This window comes from Monomorium pharaonis, chromosome 1 (assembly GCF_013373865.1).
Source record: "Monomorium pharaonis isolate MP-MQ-018 chromosome 1, ASM1337386v2, whole genome shotgun sequence".
In the NCBI taxonomy this organism is placed as follows: Eukaryota; Metazoa; Arthropoda; class Insecta; order Hymenoptera; family Formicidae; genus Monomorium; species Monomorium pharaonis.
This window is the reverse complement of record NC_050467.1, coordinates 17,915,890-17,940,265: the sequence shown is the minus strand read 5'-3', so window position 1 is coordinate 17,940,265 and position 24,376 is coordinate 17,915,890. Positions and strand designations below refer to the sequence as shown.

General features: G+C 34.6%; 1 pseudogene; it reads right to left on the bottom strand.

Moving 5' to 3' along the window:
* Window positions 1-1,639: 1,639 nt before the first annotated feature.
* Window positions 1,640-4,562, bottom strand: LOC118646588 (annotated as a pseudogene).
* Between the last annotated feature and the right edge of the window lie 19,814 nt (window positions 4,563-24,376).

The window sequence follows — 24,376 nt, the reverse complement described above, 5'->3', positions numbered from 1 at the left end:
TTGTCACATAATAAGTATCCAAAATGTGTATGTTACATGGGCTTTTTTACGTATTTTAATTTTAATAAATTTTAAAGCATGCATAAAAAACAAGAGCAAATAAATGTAAAAATTAATTCTTTTAATTATTGATTCTAATAGTGATGTTACAATTAATTTAAATTGGGATTTGTTAAATTATACTCTTTTGTTAGATTTCTCAACAGCTAGGTATTTTTAAGGTGAGATTATTAATTTACATCCAATTCCCATTATTTTCGTATCTCACGTATTTAAATCATGTAGATTATAGAACTAGGAGATCGAATCCGAGAATCGCTGCTCTAACACAGAGCCGCGCCGTATTCTATCCTGTTATTGTTAGTACCAAGAAATCGAGATTTATAAAATGTTCATCAGTTAAAACTTCTTTATAAACGCGCGGACGTTGCTCCAAAAGTTATTTTTTAATATGCGAGACATCACGTGATTATTTTTTTTACAAGATTATTCTAAAAAGTTTAAAAATACGTACCTTGGAGGACAATTTTAAATGGGATTTAGCGAAAGAAACGGCAACAAAAGTGCAGCGGATTCAGATGTCTCACCAGCTATTTTCTTTTTCATATTCATTCAAAATCTATACTATTTCATCTCGTGATTAAATTCCAGATCTAAGCTATTTAAGACAGTTCAGAATGCGAACAGGTCACACATGTATGACCTGTTATGAAAAATTAATTATGTCGTCAACTAACATAATAACGGTGAATGAAATTTGCACAACTTATTTATGACTGATATCACTTTTAAATGAAAACATTGTTTAGATTATATTATGTGTATTATAAGATCAATAGAAGCAATAGTATCAACTACTTTATTTTATAGATTTTTTTTATAAACGTTTAATTATTAGGTCATATATCTAAATTAAGAGACACGATAGTGGCTTGCGCCAAGGAAAGACCGACCTATAAAGTTAGCCCAGCGCTTAAAAAATCCGCACTTATATAAAAATTTAGTGTTCTTTTGTCGCTAATTTGTTACCCTATTCTGTCGCTTAAGTCGTTTGGCAGGAAATGACGTCTGAAAGGGGTGGGGCCAGCTTGCCATCAAGCTAGCCCCTCTCCCCCCAATAATAAAAAAAAGTATTTAGAGCGCTCAAATTGAAAAAATAAATACACCAGAATTTGTTGCTATTTTGTCGCTCTAAGATAGCGCAAAAACATTTTGGAATTATTACATTGCTCAAGATATACCCATATATACTTAATTAGTATTGGTATATAGGTATCTCTTAAAAAATGTTTTATTTTCAAAATGTTTTTGCGCTATCTTAGAGCAACAAAATAGCAACAAATGCTGATGTATTCAATTCTTCGATTTAAGCATTCTGAATATATTTTTGTACGTACTGGGGAGGGACTTTTGTGTCTAAAGACAAACTTAAGACAATCTTAAAGCCATATCAGACTAGAGATTGAGATTGAGATTGAATTGGAATTTGAACATTCAAAGTTATACCAACATAAATAAAATGCTGTTTTTTTTTATCTATTGTAAAGTGAAAAAAACAAAGAATTAGCAAAAAAAATTGTTAATAAATTGAAAATATAAAGAAGTGAGTTTAAAAAATTAGTAATTAATAGTTATATAATTATTTTAAAATTAATTTTGGTACATGAACAATACGTGTTACTTAATTTTTTATGTAATCTAACTATTCTTTGAAATGCAGAAATTATAAATGTATGAGCGCTGTATGTTTTGTAATATCAGAAATATCACTTGCGTATAATGTCGGAACAATTTTGTTTTATCATAAGATAAATGCGGCCTCATTACTTGCACACGCCTTTTCTTGCACGTGCGGGTATTCCTGCTTGCAGCCTCTTGCATTCTTTCAAAATGTATTCCGTACGTGACCGGTATCAAATTGCTGGACACGAAAGTACTTGAATCACAGCTCCACGGCACGAACTCGTGTGTACGACTGCTCGCTATAAAGCTTCAGGAATGAGAAAACTCCGCAGTGCCGGAGCGACGAAAAGGCAAGGGAAATTAAAACCGATCACTATTGTGTATCTCTGGAAAATGGTGGACTAGATCAAAATCGTCGCTACAGTGAATATATGACGAACAAACAAACACGCCCATGCGATTTTGGTATAATCGATAAGATAATCGCGACGAAATGAGGGCATCAATTTGAGCACGCGTGATGAAAATGAAACGAATTCTGTGTCAGTGGCGATGATATTCTTGTCAGAGTTGGGAAAATTGTACAAATGGAGTTGCAAAATTTAGTTTGCGCGCAGACTGAATATTGAGTGTAGGTACATGTAAAATGCTTTTAACTGGATGTACTTATTCACGAGCACGCCATCTGTAAATAATTATTAGTTCACTTTGATGTAAATTATAAAATTGCATAATTGCATTACCGAATTTGCGTGTATCGCATGTACTACACATTAAACTATCTAGGAAAAAAAAGTATTGCAAGTTTTAAAAATATCGATTTTAGAACATTCGCTCGTTATTTAAGTCAAATTTTAATTTCTCAGCGTAGACTTTTTTATCAAATTTTTTAACGTGCACTCCGACATTTTAATGGCGACGACGATGAGACTCTGGTTTCTCGGGCTCGGAATTAATTATAGAATTAATGCCTCTTGAATTATTACCTGCTGTAAGAACGGCGAGGTAAAAAATCGTAAATTTTTAAGATCGTCCAACATTCATTGACGAGCCAAGAGTTAACTGAGCTTACGAATTCTTTTTGTGACACAAAAAATACAATGAATATGAGAAAAACGCTTTCAAGGTACGCGACACAACGTCGCCGTTGCAAGTGAATCGTAATTCGCGTTTGCTCGCATGTCGATGATTGCTGCTAGTTTCTCAGAAATTGTAAACAGCTGGTCTTCGTTTCATGTTAGTGCTGTAGGATTAACAATAGTAAAGAAACGTACCGGGAGATCGAAAATCTCTTTTAAAAAGTCGCATCAAAGAAACTTGCAGAATTGTTTTGTACTGTACTGACGTTCGCTCGATCTTTCTTACGACGTTATACGAAGACGATGGAATGCCTTGCGAAAAAGACGTTCTTCTTAAAGATAATGAAAACCCTGTAATTAGATATTTTTTAGTTATACAATTAATTTTAAAATATTATAAAATCAATTATATTAACTTATATTTTAATTCGATTGAGATCAAAACATTTAACGCATTTAAGTTGAAATAAAATTTTTTTAATATTTAAGCATATTAAAGTTGAAAATAATAGTTTTAGCATAACAATTTTTAATATACATTAAATAAATTCTCGAAGAATTACACAATATATTTGGGAGATTTAATAATTAATTCTACTGAGAGAAAAATATTGGTGATTTGACAAAATTTTTTAATTATATTAAAATTTTGTCAGTTCAAGAATTTATGCATTTAACTTAAATGCACAAATTTCAATTCAAATATTTATATAGTTAATTAAAATCTATAAATATGTGAATAGACAAAATTTAATTCAGTTGGAAAATTTAGTCAAATTAACAAAATCTTTTTCTTAGCATAGCAAAATATTATTATGATTATTTTAGCTTTTGTTGAAATTGCTCGAAAGACTTCGCGCCAGCGTTATTACGAAGCTACAATTTCATCGTCAGATCCGCAATTCTACATTAGATTCGGGCATATGTACTATGCACGTACTATATATAGCATGTATAATGAATGGGATTGCAGTTACCTCTCCTCGGAAACGATGATAGCATCGATCGCGGCTTCGTGGCTGGGGCCACTTGCAAATGTACGGAAAGATGGGCCAAATGGCCCGATTCAAAGTGCCAAACTTCGGACGATGGTCCGAACCTCTTTTGTAAATGGCAGCTATCACTGGCTGTTAAGGGTTGCCGTAGGTTTCGAATTAGGTTGAAGTTATTCCACTGGGTATATGGATACTACCTTTAGATTGCCAGCCTCTGTGAAACAGCGTGCCGTCGTTTCAGCAATAAAACAATTTTACACTTTATTTCCGAACTCGGAGAATTTACGCGAATTATTCATATTCCTCGTTTTGTGCAAATACAACTGACGTATCTATATAAAACGGATGTACAATAAAGTGAAAGAATAAAGAAAAATACGTAAAATATTTTAAATATTTGTTTTCGTTATTTAATTATATTATATAAATTAAAGTCGTTGGTATGCAAATTAATTAATTTTATTAAATATATTTAATAATGAGAATTAGTATTAAAATTAGTATTAAAATATTGTATCTGTACTATAAAAAGAATAAAGCCAAAAATGTAATAAGTTATATATAAATTTAATTTTTAAAAATAATTTTAGGTTGTAATAAAATATTTATTGATGACAGCGCATTATTGCGATTGTTCTATTTTATATGATTCTTTTTTCATCTTAAAAAGGTATCAAAAGTTTTGTGCATAAATTTTAATGAATAACTGCAGATTGATATAAAATAATAATTTTACACAGTTGTTAAAATCTTACATTTATTATTGTATTTCCACATTAATACCTCTACGGAAACTCACGTTCATGTAACGGTATTGAGAAATCAATACGGATAGATATAGAGAAACATCATAATTGCGTCATATTCTCGACTTTACGTGGTGTATACAAAACGAAGAGGTAACATTAAACTACATTCGGGCCGTGATATTTATAGCGTGACATATTTTCTGAATCTTTCCTTATTTTCTTTGACATAAATCGCTCGGCAGGTTATATGGAAGCCTTAAGGGTGATTTCTTGCGGTGAAGCCATCGCTCTTTGCAACGCGGATCTCGATGCTCCCAAGGCGATGCGAACAACTTTTTCAAGACACCTTCCAATAGGGTGGCTCTCAAAAGATGGGTTGTACATTTCGCAAGAATATGGCGGATACGAGCGTAACATGGTTCTTCTCGCGCAGATGAAAACAATACCGGTTTTGCAGTGTAGACTCTGTAGACTAAGGCAGCAGTCTTTCCTTCACGTCGTAATATTTTTATTTCAATATTACTTTTATTAGCGATCTTTATTTTGCTTTTAAAAAATTTTTTACGCATCAAAGATGTGTGTGTATATTTTAGTGAATTATTATCTCATTTTATATTATTATAACTACTTTTATATTATTATAACTACTTTTCAGTTTTGAATAAAAATGATGGAAGATATAATTAATAATTATTTGGACGATACGGATAAAATTTTGTATCGTGTATATATTTTTGGCCTGTCTATCTCACGTGCATCGAATCACTCAAACGTGCAGGCAAACGTCGGAGGGGAAAAAAAAGGGTACGATTACGCGCGGGTCGAAAATTTGTCGCGACATGAAAAAGCGAGCTGACAATCTGTCTTTTTGCGTTTGAAGCAACGGCGGTACTCGAATAAGGAGCGAATACATAGAAGAGACGCCATTCTCTCGATTACTTCGTGCGTCAGCCTGACATTTAATTTCGCGCGAGAGCTATTGACATTTCGATCGCCGGCCTGCTAGATACCTGGTATTTGCGTTTCCCGCGCTCATCCAGCTCGAAAGCAGCGAATGGTCCCTCGCGAACGATGAACGCGCACCACGGATCGAGTAATGCATTGCTTCCGAGTATTTAATTACTGGGTTTGCAGTTTCCAGCGACAGCGCGCGATACGTCAGTCACTGATGTACAAATAGTTCCGTCCAAAATTTTACATTCAATATTTTTTAATGACTCATGCTCTATAAAGTTGCATTGTAGAAGAAGTTGTTACAAAAACATTACAATAGGGCATTGGAGTTGAAAAACATTTGTCACAATGAAAGGTTTTTAAACTAAGGCATGGAAATCAAGTGACGCTGATGCGTGAAAATTTCGTTAGCTAGTATATACTATAATAAAATGAAGAAAACTTTAGTTTCAAGTTTAATATAAAGACGTAAGAGAGAATGAGAGAAAGAGAAAGAGAATCTTTCCTCCTTTTCCTCTTGTTCGAGTTTCAAGAAAGCATCGTTCTATTGAGCGCTCAAGATGTCGTGCATAATCTTGGAAAGATAAGAATTTTACCCCACGCCTGTCTTACCGAAAAGATTTTAGTGTTGCAATGTATAAGATAAAAGCAATTCATATAAACGAAGTTCTGAAAGACAGTAGTTTGTAATGTCTGCGAACTGAAGTCTCGTTCGGCATTGTGCGATATTCTTACATGAAGTTGCGCGCGACTAAAGTAGCAATTAAAAAGTAATAAGGGGAAGGGACACAAGAATAAATAATTATAAATTTTAATTATAGAAGCGCCACACTTTATATCCTTGCGGCGTAATTGACATTTCTATCAATTTAATTACATTATTTATAATTGAAAATTAATAAGTTGCAATAAAATGTTAATTGTAACGATAAATTTTCACGAGTATTTGAAGTGAATTCGAGGCAACATTAATTAAAGAGAAACCAGTTATACAATTCAAAACTCTACTCAGTAACATATGTTTGTTTACATTCTTTATTAATTCATTGTTTAATTTACTGGTGAAATAAAATTTCGCAATGCCTATTTTGGTCTGCAGAGACTTTTGCTGCTAAATATATTTTTTCTATTAATTTAATATTCTTAGTTTTATATAAACTGCGCGCCGACAATTTTATCAGTCGAAACACAGTTACTAGCCAAGTCTCGATATTCAGAAGCATTTTTTAAATTCCATCTTTAAAAAAAAAAAAAAAAAACTATAACTAATCAATTGCAAAGAATAATCTTGGACTTCAGCCAGGATTCGAACCTGGATCTGCCATCATTCCGTGAGGGCGTTCTTCCCAATTCGATTATCAATGCCTAGTAACTGTGACAAAGTTGTCGGCGCGCAGTTTTGTATAAAGCTAAGAATATTAAATTAATAGAAAATTCAGCACCAAGATCCGCTGCAGAGAACGAAACGGGCGTTCTCAAACTTTATCTTTATGTTTAAAACATTTATCGGTCGAAGAATTAACTTACTATTCTTGTAAAATTTTACAGTTATTAAAATGTATAAACAATAAAGTGCATTCGGAAACTCGTCGCTAATATTCTTTTAAGAATGTCTACGTCTGCGCAAAATCCCATAAAACTTTCAAGAGGATTAACGTAACGCCGGAATTAAAAGAGTGAAGTCGAGAACTTGGAGGTCCGCTGAATTCGTACTCCGTGATCGATGCTTTAAATTTTCGTATATACCTACGTATCTCGGGGCCGTTCCCCGGCCGTTACCACCGGCTCGCAGGAAGTTGGCTCGCAACTTTTGTCCGATATCGAAAATCTTGGTTCAGCATTATCGTGAAAAGTCGGGAGTGTAATCTTGATACTCCGGTTGTCATTCGTCGAAACTGTAACGGGACCGCCGGCGAGGAACGCTGCCTGTATGTGCTATGCTTGTGTGTGTTTGATTCTTCCTTGACGAAAATTATCCCAAGTTTCTCAAAAACGGCTGAATTGCTATCGTCAATCACCGAAGTTCTTTATAAATTGACGCCAGTTACTCGAGATGGGGGACTTGTTAGTTGAAAACGCGGCGGGTGTCTCGTTAGCAGCGTCTGTGTACACCATGGTTTATCCCAAGTATGCCACCTCCTTGTAGCTTCGTCTTGATGGTAATAACACCTTAGTTTTTTTCCGTGATGTAATTGGACGGCACGGAGCGCTCGTAAAATAGGACAGGGTTGAATTCCCGGATACAGCGGACTGCGCGTACAGACGCAGTCCGCCGTTGAGTATGTAATTGAATTTCAGATAATTTAATAACTCCTTAATGTTATTCATCGCGAGCCCTCCGTATCCCCTTCCCACATTTCCACTTGAATGTTATCTCATTGTATTAACTCTACAATTTATTTGAGGAGTTAAAATGAAAAGCGATAAAGGAAATAAATCTCGACACGTGACCAGGTTGAGTGCATGAACATTAGAGAAGGAAGAAAGAAAATATTGGAAAGAATATCATAAGCATTATACATTTGATTATTAGAAATAATTTTATATAAGAAAATAGAAATAATTTAATTACAAATACATTTTAAATGTTTTTTTATGTAAACTCCTTTTTTATATCGAATAATCTGAAAAGAAGCGTTGATAAATCATTTTATTTATGTGTGTTATTACATGTCTATTACGACCTTATATTTCATGTCTAAAGTTAACGCTCGAAACTCTTGCATTGCCCCATGAAAAAAAAATCTTTGTAGATAATTTTTTATAGCTCATACACGCACTTATAATAAAAATAAACACTTGAAAAATTTAAAAACAGTAAAATAGAGAAAACGTTGATTTATTTTATTAAAAAAACGGCTTACATTGTAATTTATGTAACGTTAATTAACGAAAATTATGTAACGTAAATTTTATACGTTAACCGTTCTTTAAATTTTATCTTATTACAGAATAAATGTGATAAAATGTACATTAAGCATCTTTATGGGACACGTTTAAAAACACGTTAAAAATAAATTTAACGGTTTAAGTTGTATAATACGTTATTCTGCTTAAAAACAACATGCCTCTGTAAAGCAATCAGCGATCCTTTTACAAGCAAGAAAACCAGGGGGCGAATCCATCAGGCCGGGGTCGCACGGGTTTATCGACGTTGCAACCAATTTCCTTGTATCGGTAACGCGCATTCTCTCCAAAAGGACGTACGCTCGTAAAATTTTATTTCCGGTCAAATTCTCGCAGCAACCACGAAGATCGAATTAACCAAGGGATTCTATGGCGCGGAAGTGCGACATAGCTGACGTGTAATATACCGTGTGGAACGTAATTATCGATGGCAATTACGTACCAGCCGCGAGGCGGTAGTTATTTTAATGCGGCCCGGTTCACTGACTCTCTCACCTGCACCGCCATCGCAATTCAATTAAGAGATCGGAAAGGGAACGGAGCTTATTGTAATTTAATCGTCGCTGTAAGGTCGTCCTGGCGTAATCGTAAAACTTTCGGGATAGTCCATTAATCCCCGTGGATCCCTTTCGGTTTCATCGAATTAGCCAGCCGCTTCTGCAGACACATGACTATCCGACGGGAATATTCATGTTACTCAACCATTGCCATTCATTCCATTACTCGAACGCTTCTCCTCGCCTGTCTCGTGTGTCTTAAAACATGATTAAAAAGAAATTATATTTGTCATTTTCGGTGCTTAAATAATTCTATTCGAATGTTATTGTGAAATTGTATAAATAACTAATATTAAACTGTAATATCAAATATATATTTTGTATGTTTGTTTGATAAGCTTTTATTAAGATAAGAATCTAATATTTCTATTAAGATAAGAAAATATTTAGTGGAGCACGTCATTTGAAATTTAAGAAATTCGCGCTTTTGAGGGCGCTATGAAGAAACTTACCTGTGCAGCAGCGAATCAACCCCTATTGATCATACTTTTGCTTCCCTCTGTCGGGGATAACGTGCAAACTACAGGTGAAAATTTTGTTACTCTCTAACAAACCCTTACCACCCTCGAGTTCACCCCGTGCGGTACTACGCCCCGTGAGTTTGACTATCTGCTACACGTATTTGAAGTTAAAGGGCGTTGCAGTCTGTTTTCTCGTCAACCTATTGCTGCCTGATCGACCTTCTGCATTTACGATTATTAATTTATTTCTTCTTTATCTGATCCTTCAAATCTTCATTTTTATGAAAGTTGAGATAGGCAACTAACAGTTTATTTAACGTACAAAGCTATTTCCTATATTTTTATATGACTTATTTTTATATATATATCGTAATTTTACAAAAAAAGTAATTGTATTATTAAGAAATTTTATTAAACTTGCAACATCCTTTTTTAAGTTATATATATTTTATCATTTGATTATACAAATTGTTCTTACTTACACTGTGCCATGTAATATAGAAGTCAAATTAATTTTATACGATTTTTGTGCTTTATTCAGTATATTATTTTTAACATTATAAAGAAGAAACTGTACAAGCTATAAAACGCGATTTTTCTATTTTTAGAGAGAAACTTCAGAGCAGCCATATAAACGAATTAAATCATTAAATTTATAAAGGTAATTGTAACAAAGCAGTTAAAAATTGCATTGATACTAATTAATTTAAATAGATAAAAGCATCATCACAGAATTCTAATTCAAATCTGCAATATTTTCTTTTTGTTAAATATATATTGCGTTTAACGATACAAATTGTAACGTAAAACTTAAAGAATTGTATCAACACTAATTATACATTTATATTCTGCAATTTACACTCGCAACTTGATTGCAACTCTGAAATGTGGAACAGAAGTGGCGAATAAATTCCAGGCGGAGAGAGACAAAACGAGTCGAGAAACAAAAAAAAAAAGAACGATCGGTGGGGAAGTGGCGAATTGAAAGCAATACAATGTACCTCTGATTTGCATGTGAGGAAGAGTGGAAACTTGCTGGGGCGTAGAATGGTGTACGCAATGTATACAAAAATTGGGAGAGAAACAAAGAATCGAGGAGCGAGATAAAATTTTAGATGCAACATATATTTGATAATGTTCTCATTCGATACTCTCTAAATCAATGAAATCTTAATGATCTGCAATGCTATACTTATAATTTGGTCTTCAATGACGATTCACTGTCTGTTAATAATTCCGATTAAGAGCAGAATATTTTCTGGATTGAGAGACACGGTAGTGGCTCGCTGAAAGCGTAGCGCGAGCCCGACCGTGCTCTTTTTATCAATTATCATTTCATATATCACTGATTGATAATTATATCACTGAAATCAGGCTACCTATTGTCTTTTAGTGAATAATATACTAATTTTGAGAGAGTAGGTTATACAATCCTGTATTTTCGCGTAATCTAATATAATTTCGGTTGTATTTTCCATTCGGTCTGGAATTCAAATGATAAGTAAATGTCAAATATAATTAATGTATTTGTGCCCCAATTTTATAACATACAAACGAAGCCGAGTTTAGAAACGCAATCTGTTTAATGATTGTCTGTACCAAGCTAGAATATCATAACGATTGCGGATACTACTGATTTCCCCCTTTTTGATGAACGTTTACGGGAATTTCCGTTGCATTTTACACATATTTGTTCGTAGCTAACAATTGTTCGGAGATCACAAAACAGAGAGTAAACATTAATCGACAACCAGAAGAGGAAGCGCCATCGGGTATTCACGGGGGGGAATCATTCAAGGCAAATTTGTGTTTCTGCGCTTTGAACGCGCGATCGGAACATGCGGAAGGAAGCGTGGAGAATTCCTGCGGGAGGAATCCTTAATGCGTCGCGCATCTCCTACGGAAATGGCGGCGGAGACTTCTTTTTTTCCACTTATCTCGCGTATATCGCAGGAAAGCGACGAAGAGCGAGATCTCGCCGCCGGCGGCGCGGATAGGTTTCGACCGTAAAACGCAAAGCCTGCGCGAAATTAAATTTCCCACGGCGGCGCGGCCTGCGATGCTACTACTGCTATCTCGGCGTCGATGCAACTGCAACCGGCTGCAATGCAGTCGGCGGTTTGGCAATCGAGCTGCGGTCGGATCGATGTTACCCTCATATATCCGCGTTATATGAAGCTGCATCTCTCCCATTTCATTCCTCCCTTCCCCCCCCCCTCCCCCTGCACTTTGGCCTCTCTCTCACTTCTTCCGCAGCACACAAATAATGCAGCGACATTTGACCGAACGTTCACACGCGGCGCGCTAAAAGTGGCGAACGCGTTGGACGCCCGTTTGTATGAAAGGGTGATAACCGGCTGCCTCTCGTCCCGGCCACTTGCACTTCCGGTCGCTGGCGATCGAACCGAGAGAGAGTAAATTGTAGGAGGTGAAACGTGCTTTTGACGAGGGATTGTTTATAACTATTCCATAACTATCCGACTTGATTCTCTTTGAAATATATGTGTTGAACAAAACAATCTGAGAGAAATGTACTTTTACATCGGTCCATTCGGGATTTTAGTAAAACAACCCCTCAAAGGTAACGGTTATATTTGATTTCAAGCAGTTATTAATGAAATAAGTGTGATGGGTAGGAAAATGTTTTAAATAAATCACGGTTTCTTATGCACGTTATAACTGTGTTTAGATTTTTTGAAAATCTAATTTCTTAATATTTCCATCCCCCTCCATAGCACTAAAAGATTGTTTCACACACTCTCAAATTGAATCGATGTAAAAATACGTGCCTTTTAGATTTTTGTGCTTTTCAAGAGATTCAAATCGATCTCAAACAATCGTGGTCGCTGAATCCTTTATGAATCTTTTTAAATCTACTGATAAAAAAAAATCATTTATTTGACCAAAGCTTTTTATGACTGTGATGTAACGTGGATTCGACGCAGCGGGTCTCAAGCGTGTGTTTCTTCCCTCTCAGAGTGGCATAATGAAAAGGCGCGTCTCTGAACGTAGTCTGACTATACATTCCCGAAGTTTAATTCAAGTTGGATGACGTACTTCGTATATCGCATAAATTTCGATTTACATATTCTGCGCGTAAGTTCCAAGAAGGTAGATGACTTAACTAACGTACGTAGAGCTTACTAATGGTTTCTGGGCTAGACAATGCCCGTAGAAACATGACAGGTTGCGCACAATGCGCCAGGTATAAAATGTCACGAGTGCCACCGCGAGTGACTCTTAAATTCCGTTTTACGCAATCGGAAAGTAAGTACGGACGTGGCGTTTGCAAAAGAATCCGCTCGAGCATCTTTAGTGGAAGAATCGTGACATCCATTAGTTGCCTCTCCCTCTGGAAAAAGTTTCTCTTTTCCGTTATTCTCTCGCAACGTCTCGTTTGTGACTCTTTAAACGCAAAGGAAGCGGAATTCCCTCCAGGCTCCTCTGTTCGAAAACGTGTGTTTCCGGAAATTTATACCGGAGGTAAAGCTCCCGATAAAGAGAACTCGAGCGCGGATGAGGCATCGCTTTAATATCTCGCGCGAAATGAACAGCGCGCCCTGTATCGCCCCGCCGCGTCCGTACGATTATTATCGCGCATTCGATAATTATCCCGCCGCTTTGTTTTCAGTGTTCACATATTGCTCCGGACGAATTCGCTCATACGACACATATATAATATATACGCCGCACCCGCGCTGCGTCGCCGCGGGGCTAATAACAGCTCGGGACTCTTAACAATCCCGGAGTCGTGGCGGGGAATGGCTTTTACCGTTCGCTCCTAATCTCGCGCAATATAGAGCGTTTCATTATACTTAGCCGGTTCGCACAGTTTGGCAACTCGAGCAAATATCCTCCGGGTGTTTCCACACATTATTACGATACTGAATACGATTAAGGTATAATTAACTCCGCGTCCTCCGCAGACGCACACGTATACACCGCTCTGCAATAATTCATTGGGTCGTACGTCGGTATTTAGAATCAATTCTTATATTTGGTATCGTCTGAAAATGCCATCAATCAATTGCAGAACCGTATTGGGATCTTACTTAAAACATTTTGAAATAAAAATCAAACAGAATGAATTATAGATATTTCCTCAAAAAATTTTATTATTGAGATATAGCAGGGCTCGTGCGGCACGCGTTGCATTTTTGAGCGATTTCAACTTGGCTCTGTCTAGCGTTAGTTTCTTTATTTTATTACTTTACGCAATCGACATTTGGATTCGATTACAGTAATGTATCTTTGACAAAACAAAAGTGTATAATCTAATTCAAACTAAGTATTATATATTTTGGGTTGAGTGATATACACATGGAGAGAATTTTCTCTTAAAAATTACCTTGAAACTCGTGGTAATTGTGAGACAACGTAAACCTTGAAGAATTTTACCATACTTTTAATAAAATTTACTAAAATTTATTAAAATTTACTAAAATTTAGTAAAATTTTAATAAAATTTAGCAAAGTTTTAGCAAATTTTGTTAGAAGTATAGTAAAATTTACAAATTTTTGCCAAATTTTATTAAAATTTTAATAAATTTTGTCAAAGGTATAGTGAAACTCTTCAAGGTTTAATTGTTTTACAATTACCACGATTTTCAGGATAATTTTTAAGAGAAAATTCTTTCCGTGTACATATTTATTTAAAAAAATTAAACATTTTTTAATGGCACCAGTTAGAGAAAGAATATATGTATATTTCTTGGAAATATAATTTTATAAAAATACTTTCAAAAAATAACACCTACCCAAATGGTAATTTTTATAATCTTTTTTTAAATAAAATCCCAGTAGTATCTATTTCTATATTTATATTTTAAGCTCTTTCTATTTTATCTAATGTGATCATTTACATTTTGAGCCTTGATAGAACAAGATGTAAGTGAGAGAGAGGTTTATGAACGAGAGGGGATTATTGAATTTGGCAAAGTAAAGCAGTCGAACTTGAGCCTTCCAAGATGATCGCTAATAAAATGCTATAACGGAACAATTCTACAACGAGATATCTGGAGTATCAATTGAGATTGAGCATTAGCATAATTAAAATTGTGAAAGACATGGGGACTGTCGCCCAGACATGACATCAATTATCGGCAATTTAAGGAGAAAAGCATCCACTACTGACTATGAAGAAATTCCATAAAATAAAATTTATTTTGGTTGCTGTCTTTAGCAAAAGCATTTGAGAAAGATAGTAGAAAAAAGCGGATAAGACTCGTAACAGAGAAGGGTCCGATATCTACAATCCATTATTCGCAGAAGTATCTTAGGAATGATTCAAGATTCGAATATTCGAACATTTGTATTTGGACGAGATGTAATCTCTTTCTTTCGATTCAATAATCTCTGAACGTATATTCTCAAACGGAACATTATTTTGTAGCCTTTGGACAATGATTGATGCAAGTATTAATTGTATTAATTTCTATCAGAAATTTTGGAATGTTACAAATATTGCTAACAGCGTTTTTTTTTTTTGTACTTGGGAGGGAAAATCGGTGTTCCGTCGACGCAAGGTAAGGAAGAGATTTCATTTGAAACTCTGGATAGGAAGATCGCGAACGTACTTCAACTTCGTAAATTGAAAGACATCGCGTGTTCATATGTTATTCCATCTGTCGACAAGGCCAACCAAAGTGTTACCGAAAGAAATCCATCGCGACAGCGGCGCGGCTCGCGATGAATTGAATTGAACCTAGGAAAGCCTAGAATTCGCCTCGTCGTCGTCGTCGTCGTCGTCGGGTTTTCGTGCGCACGTCTCTCGAACCTAATACTGCACTCAGTTAGTCCAGTGCATTTGATTCACGCTCTCGGCGCACGGTAATCCCGTGCTTTTCGTATGGCGAAGTACGGTCTGCCACTTTTGAGCTTACTGATTCGACTGCCGACTAATCCACGTGCTTCGTCCCAGATCGCGCGCCATAAATATTCTGTTAGACGCGCGCCAAACACATTGTGTGTGTGTGTGTGTATGTGTGCGTGTGCGTGCGTACGTACTCAGAGTCTTTAACAAAAAATTCCGGCATTCTGGCGAATCGACTTGCCAAATTATAAGGCACACAAGTAACTTTTTACAGCTCACTTTAAACGATTCATGCGATACTTTTTTTCTTTCTCTCTTTCTGTCTATCTATCTATCTCTATTTCTCTCTCTTTGCACCTCTGCCATGTAGACAGGAAGAATGAGAGTGCGCTATCAATTTTTACGAACACTTCGTCGCGTACGTAATAAGAGATACCGTTATCGCTGACAATTGATTACACGTAGGACTTGATGCGTATGTTATAGGAACGTTAGAGTACCTGTACGCGCAGTTAAATGGTAATGCGCAGCGGATATATACGGGTTTTTGTCGTACATGTGAATCGAGGGGACGTCTAGTTTACATACTTTTGTCATTAGCTGTTACTTTTCCAATTGTTACACAAAAAAGCTCTTGTTTCGCTCGGGACTGTGCTTTCATTCGCTTTCGTGCGACCAGCTCATACGGATCTCTATCCCATAGAGCGTGCGTTGCATTCATCGACATCCGCTTTTTTAAAATTTGTATCGTTGCATCGGGGGAATGCGCGCGCGCGCGTGGTGGCGAAAATTCGCTGCCACCTCGCCGCGCCGCCCGGCCGTGTCCGCCACGTATTTCCCCCTATTGTTCTTAATTTACGAGTCTCACGGCTATTCTTCTTTCGGTCGCTAATTAACGGGTCGGCCCGACTGGATTCGAGGCTGTAACTCAGGAAAATTTACCAGTCGCGAGATAACGGCACTCTTCCACTGCATCGTGCGCGAACAAAGGGCGCCGGAAACGAGCGTCCTCGCGAACGAGCGCTATGATAAAGAAATCTCAATTATGGCGGAGAGAACGCGCGCGATGGCTACTGATATATTTTCCTTGATGTATTATACGACGCTTTTGCATTCAGACTTCGTCGCACTGTGACTTCGCGCTGCGCCTTGCCACATAAAACTGCCGCGTCTTCGAACGTTCTTAAAATTATCATTTTAAATTAAGTAACTAAGAAAGCAAGCAAATAAGAAGCGTAGATAAACAGGAAATTCTCGTATACAATGTATTTTACCGTGGTATAATGTTGCATATCTACGCGCAAATATATTATAAGAATGTAAATTCGAGATCTGCAGTTGAAAAATTTGTGTTAAATTTAACAGCTGTTGCATGTCCTAAACGGCCTACAGAAATATTTCTGTTAATTTACCATATTAAGCATATGTTAAATAGCAACGTAAATATTATGTTATATTTGAACATAAAAATAAATGTAAATTGTATTATTTGACGTAATTTTTATGTAACACTTTAAAGAGAAAATTATATCAAAGTAACACATGTTACTTTAACACTGTTATAATGTTAATATAAAGTATATCACGAGATCACGTCGAGAAATAACAGTACTCTAATATTATAGAATAAGCTCAACATTTTTTCTTGACAATTTTAATAACTTTTGTCACTGACAATAAGGAACATATTTATTGTGTAAAATTGAAAATGCACCTTATGTTACTTTTACACTTTTTTCAATTCTAATAATTTAGCATTTTATTTAAATTAACATAACAGCAATATGTTAAAAAAACAAGCAAATGTATAAAATTTTAACATAGAAATTTTATTAAGGACCGATTTTAACATAAATGCAGAATATTTTTTACTGTGTGTGCAAGTTAGTCATATTTGAAAACTGAAACTAGAAGCATATGTACCATTAATCGAAATACATTAACGTATTTGAAAAACATGAAGATAAAGCAATAAAACATCAATAAATATCGCTTTACTTTCATGTTTTTCAGTAAAACCCATTAAAAAATTCTCACAATAAGATGCGGTATATATTTTCGACGATGCGGTCTCTATACAATAAAAAAATTTGTGTTAACAGATATTGCATGTCCAAAACGGTCCACAGAAATTTTTCTATTAATTTAACATTATAAGCATGTATTAAATAGCAACAATAAATATTATGTTACATTTTAACATAAAAATAAATGTAAATTTTATAATTTGATATAATTTTTATGCAACAATTTAATGAGAAAATTATGTCAAAGTAACACATGTAACATGTTACTTTAACATTATAATAATAACGTGTAACAATAACATTATATATGTTATTTTAACACGATTATAATATTATTTTAACACGTTATATATTAATTTAACATATTATATATGTTAAATAATAATTATTCTAGAAATGCTGAAAAAATTTTTTACAATTGCATATATAGATCGTAGGATCATCGATAAAAATTTTATGTGTGAATATTATTGGAATCGGTCCCCAATATATGTGAATGCAATCGTACTTGGTTTTCTGTTCTTGGCGAGCCCCTTTTATTCACATAGGTGAATCTTTTTTATGAGAAATGCGCCTCGGGGTAGATAGTAAAGTCCTCAAAAATGAAATGGTCCTTGTTAAAACTCAATTATCGAGTAAATTCAACATTTTTTTTTTACCAATTTTAACAGATAAATCCTATCACTAATAATAAGGAACATATTTATTGTGTAAAATTAAAAGTACGTGCACATTGTGTTACTTTTACACTTTTTTCAGTTATTCTAATAATTTAACACTTTACTTGAATTAATACAATAGCAATATGTATTGATTCATATTTATGATTATATATGATCATATCGCGCCAAATTTCGGATTAGATTATATACGATCATATATTATTAGATCTTTTCGTATCTGATTATATATTTTTACATCTGATCATACTAATATCCATTTTTTCTCGGGCAGGATATTTTTTAACAAGAAAACACAAAATTGTTTACTGCGTAGAGAGTTAAATAATCGAATTATTTAATGTATTTTGATTCTCTTCTTATGAGGGTGCTTAAATTTAATTTTTATCAAAACTCTAGAGCGCGGAAACGTGAGCTGCACGTTGAGAGACCGCAAGTATACTTGATTTTACGGCTCACAATACGAAAGAAGTATAACAGGTTTTAATGGGCATTTAAAAGTTTCATTGACTGAACGTTCGTGCGCTCGAACTTTCGGCTGCCAATACATTTTTCCGTCATGCTTCCATTGAACCGGTTGACGTCTAAGCGAGTCTGCGCTTCTCTCCACTAAACGCAATTTCGATCTCGTATCTCGACGAGTTGTTTGGAAGTTTTCATCTTATTGAGAGGAGAGTAAATTAACTTTTCCGCTTATAGTGGCATGCATCTGTTAATGATCGAGTATTTGTTATCGAAAGGTGAAGATATTTAAGGTTTATTATTTTCAGTCGTACAAACTTTATAAAAGTTGTTCAACTATAATTGCAATATTTCGAAGGTCATAAGTTTCTAACTATATGTAATTTTAATTGTAATAAAATTTCTCCAGCATATTACATAATTACGTCATAATTACAATATAACAGGAAAATAGCCCTCTTTTGTTTCTCAAAAGACGTGACGTAATGGAGCAATGAAAATTGAATACATATTTAACATTCGAGAATTGTAGGAAATGATTCCGATACTTTTTTTTTTTATTGAACTGCGTAGTCGTTTATAATGGTTCATTTACTGAAGCAGATGTCTCTATATAGAGTAACACACGAGATTGTGTTTCTCTTATCATAATAAAGCACACTGCATTCTTGCTTATGACGCGTAGCAGAAAGTAAGGCAACAATGTTTTTGCAGCGTTGTAAATGGCGTGACAGCGCCGTTTAGTCCCCGGTTGCGAGGCAGGTGCGAAAAAAAGAAAGAAAACACTCGCACCTAAAATGGAGGTACATGTTGCAATTTGTAATTGCGTTCAGTTGAGCGCATTACGCCAAGCTGTGAATCGTGATGAAAAGCGCAATACGTCATGCAACTCGGCAGTACGTTCCACTTTTGCTGATTAAACATTCCGCTGCGAAATGCGAAATAATTAAAAGTTCGTCGTTTAATCTCGCGCGATTTCTCGAAACTCCCGGCCGCAAAATCTCGTTCGAAATTTTGCGTATCGAACATACGTCGCCTATCGCCTGAATTTGTTGCCGCGCGTTGTCAAACGTTCCCGATGAAATTATAATAGCTAATCGGGGAGAAATGGTTATCTGTTATTAAAATCGCTTTTGTACAATAAAATAGCTTTTGTACAACGCTGCGATATATCAAAAAAAATGTACGCACGAATTGAATGCACACGTTCGTGTAACGCAGTTAGAAAAAAAAAAATAGAAAAATCGATGAGAGGAGCCCTTTTATTTTTGCGTAACGCGCCTGTTGTAAAACATTTACGGGACGCGAGATACGCTCTCCACGTGAAGCTTTGTAAATGTTTTATGCAATTGCCACCTAATTACAACACGACTGTTGCCGAAGTAAAAACATCGTGCTGTCGGTGTGAAAATGTGCGTGTATGCGACGACGAGAACTATCGGTCTTAATTCTTGCAAAAGCCAATTGGATTAACAGTTAAAGTCATTTTCTGCACGTAGCTTTCTTTTTCTACAGTTTTCTTCTCCGTTCTGTGTTTCAGTCCTTCCCCTCCTTCTCTCTCTCTTTTCAACTCTCTTTCTAACGCCTCTTCTACTGTCGAATCGAAGGAAAGGCTGGCTCAGTCTGCATAAAATTAACAGGATAAAAGCTTCTGCTGCTCCGCCTGAGAAATGGTCCTTCTGCTTCGCTCGCTTCTACATTCTCTCTCATGACTCGTCTACCAGTTTTCTCCTATGCGTGCAATCGTCAACATTGCCCGAAGGGTCGTCTTATTAAGATCCGATGAAGATTGCAAAGATTCACTGCTACATCTCGCTCTCTGCTCGGATTACTCAGCTATACCGTCGCTTTACCCATTGCACTCTAACAATAAGGCAGAAGGAGAGAGAGAGAAGGGGGGGTGGGGGAATAGGAGAAGAAAATACGTCTAGTATCATCAGCGTTTATTTCGAGTAAATACCAGGTAAATTCCTATTCAATGCCCGAATGCTAACTTGTAAGTGCCGCGATATATCCAACTGCAAACCAGCTGACTGGATTCGCAGCAACTCCGCAAGAAATATTTCAATGGAACGATCGTCTTAGTGCCCTTTATTCTCTTTTAAAACGCGTAAAATTAAAGCCTGCTAATTGCATTCTTCGCGTGCAAGATATCTTCTACTGTAAATTGGTTCGTACTTTATGAGGATGACATCGCGATTATTTTACATATATTCACTTGGCACTATTCTTTTAAAATATAAGAAATAATAATCGCGATACGAAGAGGGCAAAGTGGCGAAAAAAAAAAACTTGAAAAATATGAGTGAAATAAAAGACGTTTTAAAAATATCGAGTTCTGAGTTAATTAAAGAAATACATGTATTATTAAGTAATATTTTATATAATATTTTACATAGTAATTTAAAAATACACGGAAACAATTTTAGTATAATGTCTAAAAATTTAGATACAGATCAGAAAATATAATTTAAGTTGGACCATCAAAATAATTACGTAAAGCGTGATAATATTATTGGAAAAAGTTTTGACATTCTTGAATAACGAGCTTAAACATCCAATATAATTTTTAGAAAACTTTAATATAATTATTTTCAGATTTGTATTTCAGCAAAATCGTTTATTCATGTATAAAATATACATAAATATACATAAAGTATATATAACACTTGCTTACAATTTCTTCATCACATTTTTGATCACATTTCTCAGTTTTGCTGAGAAATCATAAAGCTTTTGCGCGCGCGATTATATAGTATATTAATATACAATTAATATTTATTTTTTTATAGATATTATGCACATTTTATTTATTTTATCAATTTTCGAACTTAATATAGAATGCTTCTCTGAGGCGCGTCGATTATTGTAAGTAACCGTTTATTTTCGTTGGAAAGATTATAAGTCTATCGGTGCAAAAGATCGAGTGATTAAAATAATCGATAATAACCTTTATGCAGTCTGTAATTAATGCTATTGTCGCATAAATTGATTTCATTAGAATGTACTTCGATGCTTGGTTAACGCCTCTATTGATGTATGAAAATGGAAGTTAGGACCACCATAATGTTGAATCTGTCTCATTGACTCTAGTAATGAGGGGGTAATAAACTCGTTTTATTTTACTTCCTTTTTCTGAGAATAAAGACAGTGTAAAGAACATGAAAACGAAAATACAGGATTAAGATCAATAAACATTCGTCGAAAATTATTCGATAAGATAAATATTATTCGATAATATAATCATTAAATGTTAATATTTATATGATCTACAACCGTACTATAATATGCAATAATTGTTAAATAATTTTTTAATTAAATAATAAAAAACAGGTAGAATAAACTTATTTTTATCCCTGGAATAGAAACTAATAATAGTATGTTTTTTGTAATTTTTTAAGTTGTATTGAATTTGATTCTAAATACGACTTTTTTTATTGATTAATTTATAGAAAAAAAAAAAAGATATTATTTAACTTTACTTTTTAAGCTGAAAAACAATAAAAGTGGGCAGAAAATCTGAAAAAGAAAAATACAAATATGTTTAAATGTGTGCATAAATAAAGAGATTTTGCGTCAAATAAAACGTCGTATGTATCTCTCGTTTACCGCACAGTTATACGGGTAATTTTCTTAAATGTCCGTTTCGCTTTAATTACAATGCCGGGTGAAACTTAGTAACGCGAGTCCTCCTATCGAGAAATGCTACAGTAATTTCAGCAAATTGCACGTGCCGGCAGGAGAAAGGGTGGAACTTGCGATCGGAGTACGTCTGCGTTATGAAGAAATATTGGAGATTTAATATTCCTGTGCTGTCGGAAAAAAAACTTGGCGGCCGCGGTAGTAACGGTGGCTGCGGCAGAAAAAGTAGCTTCGGGATAGTGGGCGATAAATTATATTGCACCGTTGGTGCGTACGCCGTGGTCTCTTTAACAGCCAGTTAATAGTTTTTCCAGCATGGAACAAAGTGGGTTTGCTAAGAAATCGAGTTTCTACTCCTCCGTCTATTTTCTCAACCATGAAGTAGTTCATCGATATCGCGGTTTTTTTCAAATTTAAATACTTTTAAATCCATTTTCTTTATTTAATGTGTATCCATTAAATTTTCGATCAATGTATTTATTTTTACTGCACTTATACTTTTTAATGTAAAAAAAAAAAACTTCAATATTGCAAAATTTCTCGTATTTTGAATTTTTATTTTATATATATATGTAATAATTTTAAATTATCTAATTGTTTCAATAATTATTATAATGAATAAAATATAGGTAAAATAAAGCCAATGTGTTCAAGACCTGTATTTTTACGAGGTCACGAGTATTTCATTATTTTTTTGTTATCATAACGTTATATTTGCATAACGGATTAATACCTTAAGATAAAGTTGATTGAGATAATTCTTTCTTTCTTTCTTTTCCAACGGAACGTTATATTTTCTCACTCTAACCAATTCGTTATATTGATTTATGATTCGATCTTTACCGAGCGAGATGCTTTGACTTCGCTTTCTCTTTATTTGCCCTGAGTTTATTCCTGACGAAAGATCGTTCGTTCAATTCTCTTGACGCCGTACTGAATATCGAGGCAACGGTCTCGTGGTGTATATGGCTTATGTATACTTTATGACTTCATCGGCAACCGACCGCTGATGGCGGAGATGAAAGTATCTACTATGTCCCCGGTAATAATGATATCTCGTGGGTGATAACATCTTTATGCATTCTTGAATTTTAATACGGTTGTTATGTAAGAAGGTTTGAAATTAAAACATAGACTTTTATAGAAAAGAAAGTGTACGGAAAGAATAATTTTTTAAATATGAGTCTGAAAATAATTATGTTGAACTATTAAATTAATTATTATATATTAAATTAATTATTATAATTAAACGTTGTTAGTAGCGAAAATGTCAAAATTTTTTGCAGCAAAGTTATCATCATATTTGAGCATTCTTTATAATTATTTTGACAATTTGCTCAATCTGAAATTATTTTTAGATCTGTATCTAGCTACATTTTTAAATTTAATAAAATTGTTTTTTTTCCATGAATAATAATGCCATGAAATTACAATGTATAATGATGTAAATCTTGACTTGATAAAGATAAATTTATCTCGTATACCAAATATGGAATTAATTTTATTAATCTGTAAACATATTTGAATAATAGAGCATACTGTTACAATAATAATAATTATATTAATACATAACACAATTATATTAAATTATAGTAAAATTATATAAATAACATTTCATTACGTTGTATATTGATGTTCAATATATGAAAAGCTGGTGATAATTTAGTGCATAGTGTGCTATATAACACTCAAAGAGCGTCATTTATGTGTGCATATCACATTTGTTGCGTATCTGCAGCTGTCACGTGATATATAGATTGACATCAATGTCGTATAACCGCTCGAAATAAAACACGGTTTTCCAAAAGTTGATAATTTATTGATGACATTTATCCTCGATATAGATTGGTTTTATAAAAATTGATTGGGGTTCATTATTCGAGAACAAATTGCATTACTGAAACATGGAAACTTTATAGGGCGCGTTTATTCAACATTACCATATATATTAAAAATATAACGCAACGGCCCTCCCCCCCACTTTGGAAGTTGATATAAAATAAAATGTATTATATACTTTAGTTTGCGCGCGTCGTATCAGAATATAAATTAAAAATATAATTCATTAACGGGATCGACACGCGCGCAGTTGCTGCACGGAGGACGCGCCGTGTGTTTTATGCGAAACGAGAGAAATTCTCAAATTTATACATTACACATCGCATTCATTATTCATTGTATTAATCAGGTCGCAAACGTGAATACATAGAATGCAACTGGACATGAAACCTGGAATTCACGCCGACCATCTCCCATGTTTCCGTGGTTTCACCTCTTCCGCTTCCCGCACCGCCGTACATATATATATATATATACACCTTCAACGTGTCATGAGGAAGTAGCGTTGCTGCGTGCGGTGAACACACGC